Genomic DNA, 6,869 nt, shown 5'->3' with positions numbered 1-6,869 from the left:
TATCTCGTCGATCGAATTATACGAGGGGTTGGAGCTGGTTGAATTTGAAAAGCAACGCCATGCGATGATAAAGCGTAATCAAGGTGCTCGTTGGGGGACAATGAATTCGAACGCGAATTGTTTTCAGTCGATGCACGCGCGAGCTCGACTGCCAGTGAAAAAAAGGAAATAATCGAGCTGGATTTTGATACTGCGGTGAGGGTTTTGGGATCGCGTTGGTTTTTTATTGCTGGAGAATGGCGCGATGTGGAGGACAGTTGGGAATTTGTTCACGCGGACAAGGTTTTTTTGCGAGCGAGAAAATCGTGATCGAAATATCGAGCGTCGTTGCAGTTTTATAGCCTTGTTCGTTTTCGAAATAAACGACACGTGGAATAAAATTTGTCGAATACATAAAAGGGAGTTTAAACGATTTTGTGACAGCGATATTTATTTAATTCGAATGTTATTATTGAAACAAGTTTCGTTCAATTCATTGTTGAAACCTCTGCAACCTTGTCCGTGTGTGGAAATATACGATCAACAGAAATTTGGTGAAAGTCCGTGACTCTTTAAGTGCTTTACACGATTCTACCCCGATGACAATCGCTTTGACATTTAGAATTTTAAGGGAATCGTGGCTGAAAGTCTCGCGAAGAGTTTATAAAACTCGCTGAAGCGTTCAATGCGACTAACGAGCGAGTAACTTGCGAATGCGATCGTCAAGTTATTAATTTCGCACTGAATATCGCATTGAACGAGCGTTATCGAGCAGCCTCTACTTTAAAATGGCGAAACTAAAAGTGTCCCCTCGCGTTTCGCGATCATTTTTAACAGAAGCTTTTATCATTTCACATCGCGTTCAATTTAATGTTTTAAGTTCTCAATTGAACCCCTTCGAATCCACGCCAGAATGCAAGGACCATATTTTTTAATTGTCATATCGAATAATTAGAATTAACGAATTGATTCGTTTAGAAAAAGGGCAGAGAATTGATTGTACGAGAGAGAGAAAAATTTTTTCTGAATTTGATACGTGTTTAAAACGATTAATGTGGACGCAAAGGGGTGAACTTCGATCAGAAGCTTAAACGCTTGCGTTTTAAATGAAATTGTATATTCGCTGTTATCCAATGCGTAATCAAATACGTTGAAATTATAGATTTATTCGACGCGAGTCTGGTACGCGTACTTATTTACGCGAAGTCGACACTTTACGCAAGGTAATCGTGAAACGTACACGTGTGTATACGTGCATATAGTCTCTATATATATATACATATATACATTGTAAATATATATGCAAATATTAACGTTCGAGCGCCATTTCATTCTTCGACGTTGCGTTATATATCCAGCAACGAACCTGCGACGATTCATCGCGCTGTAGATGAAAGACAGCCACACTTTGACGATTTTTTTTTATGTAAAATGAATGTATATATACTGCACCAATCGCGAAGTAGTGAAAAAGTGAACATTTCTTTTGTATCAACAGAAAAGTTCAACATTTATTCGAAGTGATAACGAATCAGGATCATTTTCAGAGGGAATTATTTGAGATAAAAAAGATTAAAGATCTTGTCATCGTAGAATGTAAATGTAAAATCAATCCAGCTGCTGTAATTACTTTTGTTCTGATTCTAGATACAATTTCTCTGTCGAGGGGATTCTGTTGAATCGTCTCAGACCTTTCGTTCAATCGCTTTGTACTGTAAAAACATTCGAACTCGTTCGAAGAAAAAATTCTGAATAAAGTTTTTTCCAGTAATTCGTCGACTATTTTCCGTGCCTGGACCTTTGCAGACTTTTACTGTATTTGGTTAATAATTGAACGTTAATTACACAAAGGAACTTGTAACTTTAAAAGTTTGCAGGGCTGCAGAGAATTTTCTTTCTTCTCTTCAATTGTCTAATTTTCGTATGGCATATGAACAAAAGATTCTATATTTTAGAAAATGAAAATTCTCATTTTCTAAATGTAAACGCGAAAATTTCAATTAGACATTAATTAGCAACATAATTATAGCAGTTTTAATGTACATCTTTAAATCAATTGTAAATCACTAAAATATCAAGATTTATATGACAAGTGTTTGAAAAATAGCACGATGTAGATGTTTTGATAACGAAACTTACAAATTCGTGTCAAGAAGAGAGCCACAGGAGTTTGATGTAGGTAGTGTCTGACCATGCACTGAGACAGTCCTTATACTACTTACACGAGTTGAAGATACTCCTGGAATTTTGTAGCATACACTATAGATTCTTCTTGTTACTATTTTCTGCTAATTAACTAAAAGTTTACTATTAAATAGCCAAATTGTTTAATAGTAAAGCTCTGCTATTGATTAGCAATATTATTTCTACTGATTAACTAAAGCTATTCTATTAAATAGCAAAGCTATTAATAGTAAAGCTTCGCTATTAGTTAACAACACTATTTCTGCTAATTAACTAAAATTTTTCTATTAAATAGTAAAGTTATTAATAGTGGAGCTTTGCTATTGGTTACCAAAACTATTTCTGTTAATGAACTAAAATTTTTCTATTAAATAGCAAAGCTATTAATAATAAAGCTTTGCTATTAGTTAGCAACACTATTTCTGTTAATTAACTAGAGTTTTCCTATTAAATAATAAAGCTATTAATAGTAAAGCTTTGCTATTGGTTAACAAAACTTTTACTGCTAATTAACTAAAGTTTTCTTATTAAATAGTAAAGCTATTAATAGCAATGCTCTGCCATTAATTACCAGAACTATTTCTGCTAATTAACTAAAGTTTTCCTATTAAATAGCAAAGTTATTAATAGTAAAGCTCTGCCATTAATTATCAAAACTATTTCCACTAATAAACTAAAACTTTTCTATCAAACAGCAAAGCTATTAACAATAAAGTTTTGCTATTAGTTAGCAACACTATTTCTGCTAACTATCTAAAGTTCACCCATTAAATAGCAAAACCAATTAATACTAAAATGAGATATGAAAGTAACCAAAAAACTAGCCTGACACGAACATGCTAATAAACTTGCAGCAGCAGAGGTAGGGCAATAAAGGCGTCATCCTTTGAGACATCCATCCGATTTACATCGGCGAAGAAGCCGTTTATTATTTTACAGTCGCATGATTCCATTCGACTCGCACGAGTCCCCGGCGTGTACCAGTCTGAAGAAGTAATACTTTGAAAGTTTTACAACAAGTGTTCCCTCTTCGAAGTCTCACATCTAAGGTGCTAAGGTATCTACAGTGATATAATTCTTCTTACACGACTATACACGCATTTGGCCGGGTCGTTCCTCCGATTCCACCATCTCCATCACCCATCTACCCTCTCGCCTAACCTAGTTCTCCATCACGTCGAAGAAACGCACGTCTCGTTCTCGAGATTCGAGACTGATCGACCCGTTATCCCCTTTGCCGTCTCTTTATATGCAACATATGTACACAACCACCCTTTATTGCTACTTTACAAGATCTTCGTCCGATCGAACAACCTCTTCGCAAAATCCATGTTCAAATCCACGCTTCCCGCCAATTCCATCTCGTTTGTGTCCGTGTATCGCGTGTAACGTGTCCTCTGTGTGTCTGTAAATACGTGTACACGTAATTGTGTTAGCGTGTCTATCGTGTCGAACGCGAGTATCAACTGGAAGTACGCGATCAGTGGAAAAAGTTTGAGATTTAGTATTTTTACGCGCGATTGCATTCGTACCTGTCCCTCTCGTCTCGTGCGATCCTGAAACTCCGTCGAAGGAAAGAGGTTCGTCAATAAACAAACACGCCAGAGTTCTCGACCAGATCTCGAATACACTCTTCGCGTACACAACGGACTGTCTTGACGCTGATGAAGTTAAACGTATCTAAAAGTGAGTCTGTGAGCGGAATTTAAAAAAGGCTTGGAGTTTCCTTCGGACGAGACCGCATTCGCGCTCGAATCTGCCTCTGCATCGCCTGCATCCGTTCAGATTGACGACTTTAATCGCGTTTAGGCCGTGCTTTCTCGTTCCTCGTTAATTAAAACACTCTCTATTTCTCTCTCTCCCTCTCTCTCTCTCTCTCAGTTCATTTCTTCAATCCTTTCGTGCTAGATTAACGTATAAAAAGTGTCACTAAAAAGACTGTCGTAAAGAGCAACGAAAATATTCAGTATGAAAAGTTTAGTACGTCAGTTCTTTCGTTCGAAATCACAGCGAACGAACTCGTTCGTTTCCAGCCTGCTCGCGTTACGAAAGGATTAAACGTCCTGGCTGTCGTGTGTGCGTTGTACCGTACTCGAGTCATCGTGATCTAGAAACTCGGAGTGTAGAAAAATAAATCGTTATATCAGAATGGCTCGCGAAGTCCTCTCGCAAATTGCAGCTGAACGAATCTCGACCGCGAAACAAGACGAATAACGACTAGCGGACTTGATCAGACGGCTACAAGCGGAAGTGAATCGGGACTCAGCTCCTGAGGAACGTTCTCGCTCGTGAAACGGTCCTCTAAACCGATTCTGCACGCGAAAAAATAGAATTTAATCGAAACTATCGAGGTACTTGTTCGCCAGTCGACTAAATATTCGTGGTCTGTTGTTTAAATGTAGGCGAGAACATTCTGCAGCGAACTTCTGGCCTGTGCTCGCTCGTTTACGTCGAGCAATCAACACTCTTTGGATTTCGATGACTCTTGATTTAACTTCAAAATGTCCAGGATACAATTCTTCGCTGTTTACTTCCTCGAATTACTCCCCTCGACTTCTGTCTACCCTTTGGAGTACGTACATGTAGATTCGTTGAGATTATCCGTAAAAGTTTCAACACGCGGAGGACTCCTCTTTCGATGCTATTTTAGACTTTCTCGCTCGTTAAAATTCGATCGTTCTTTTGTAGATTCGCTTTGGAATTAAACGAGAACGACGAAACTCCCTTCGAGAAGTTTTACGAGAATTTTTACGATGCACAGCGACTCGTTTACTTTCGTTTCCCGATATTTGGAATGCGTGTACCTACTTTCGTCTCGAGTACTTGTGACACCGCCATTTTCACTGTACAGTAACCGCGGTTACGCCCATCGTTACAATTTAATTACACTCGTCGCCTGACTCTCGCTTCGTTTAACGATATCCACCAACGATCGCAACGGAAGATTACAGAATCTTATTTTACGATAATTAGATCAGAAATCAGTCGAGATTACGCGATTCGTTTCATCTCGACGAGCATTAGAACGCACTGGTGGCGAACCCAAGCACCAAACAGCTGATCGATCAAGCTCTCCTCGATTTCGAGTCAACGATTCTTGTAGATTCTTCGCTGCTACGTGATGCAAGGCTTAAAAGAGGAGTCGCCTTGGCTCTCTTTAGGAAAGTACGTTCGAAGAATCACAAAATCATTTCGAATTTAAACACAAGCGCTCTTAAAACTAACCAGCTTCCTATCACGCCTCCCACATTTTTAAAGGTACAGCCTCATTTATTGTGAGCAACGACAGGATCGTTATCATTACTTTTTTCTCGCATATTGCTGTATATTACCCTTCCACATTTCTATCTTCAGTAAATTCACTTGTCTTTTACGCATATATGAATCACGTCAATCTGTTCCGTTTCTCTAAACACGTCAAACAATCTACTCCATCAAAATCGACGATAAATAAATAAATAAATAAATTAAGGGTACAAATTACATTCTACGACAGACTTTCGATGCAACGCGGAACGGATTAACCACGTCGAAACGCGTTGCGAGTGTCACTCTTCATCTGATCGCGTTCCACTTCCTCCATTCACGATCAAATCTCTCAATATAGTGTTCAACAACGATCGAGATCGTAAGAGAGCAGATCTCGATCGTCGATGGAACGCGTGTCGATGAAAAACGAATCACGCGAGCCACGTCTGGAAAAATACCTGCCACTAACCAACCCACCGCGTCCAACCCTCGCACCCTTAAATCGGCTCGCACACGAGCGCGCCCTCGAGGTCTAGAAAAATAGTGCGACTGGTCGCGAGAAATACCGATATCGACTTATCTACCACAACGATTTACGAGCTAGTACACTTTCATTAAAGTTTAAGTCGACTCTAAAGCGGGGGTTGATCGACACGCGATTAGACGCCGTCTCCGTCTCACTCGTACTTCGAGACTACACTTAAACCTAGATATGCACGATTCGACTGGGTTCTCTGGCAATCTCTGTAACACGTAGGACGATGCGTAAGAAAATTTCGGTTAAAATCTGTTTCTTCGTTCCGATTACATGAGACCAGCCTACTGTCGACATGCGTCTCGCTGTTATCTTCGTTTCTCTTCTTTTTATTCATGATGGATCCGCGGTTCTACGTAAAATAGGACTCCTTCGAAGGCCTGGTAACAGCTAAGACAGTCCACCAATGGACTAGCAGTCGAGGGACCACGAGAGAGATCTATCCGAGTGTCGCTTTAAATCTACTTGTTTCTTCGGTTTATACCCTGTTCTTCGTATTCAACGAACGATTATCGATAGTAGCTGTGGACGACGGTTGTCGTAGCGGTAAGAATTTTTCGTATGTGGCTGAATAAGTGTTCAACGTCTGACCAATACTGAGCACCGTCGTGGAGTATCTTCTCGACGAAAATCGTGATAACTTAGAAAGAAAAGAAATTTTCTAAACAGACATTCCTTCGAGAAACAGAAAGAACAAGAATCGTAGCAAAATGTCTACATAAATTGAGTTAATCTAATCAGCCTGGATCTGTTCTCGATATTTCTCTCGTTTCACAGATCCTTCGTCCTTGTTCCACCTCACGGGTCCTTCATTCTGTTGCTCTAGGCAGGTTCTTCGTTACCTTCACAATTCTTTCCTGGTTTGCTTCGCGCGACTTATTTGCAGCGCGCTGGGCTTCGTTTCCTGCGGATTCTTCCTTCT

Source organism: Xylocopa sonorina, chromosome 18, assembly GCF_050948175.1.
Source record: "Xylocopa sonorina isolate GNS202 chromosome 18, iyXylSono1_principal, whole genome shotgun sequence".
Taxonomy (NCBI): Eukaryota; Metazoa; Arthropoda; class Insecta; order Hymenoptera; family Apidae; genus Xylocopa; species Xylocopa sonorina.
The sequence above is the reverse complement of the archived record's forward strand: the minus strand, read 5'-3'. Positions refer to the sequence as shown.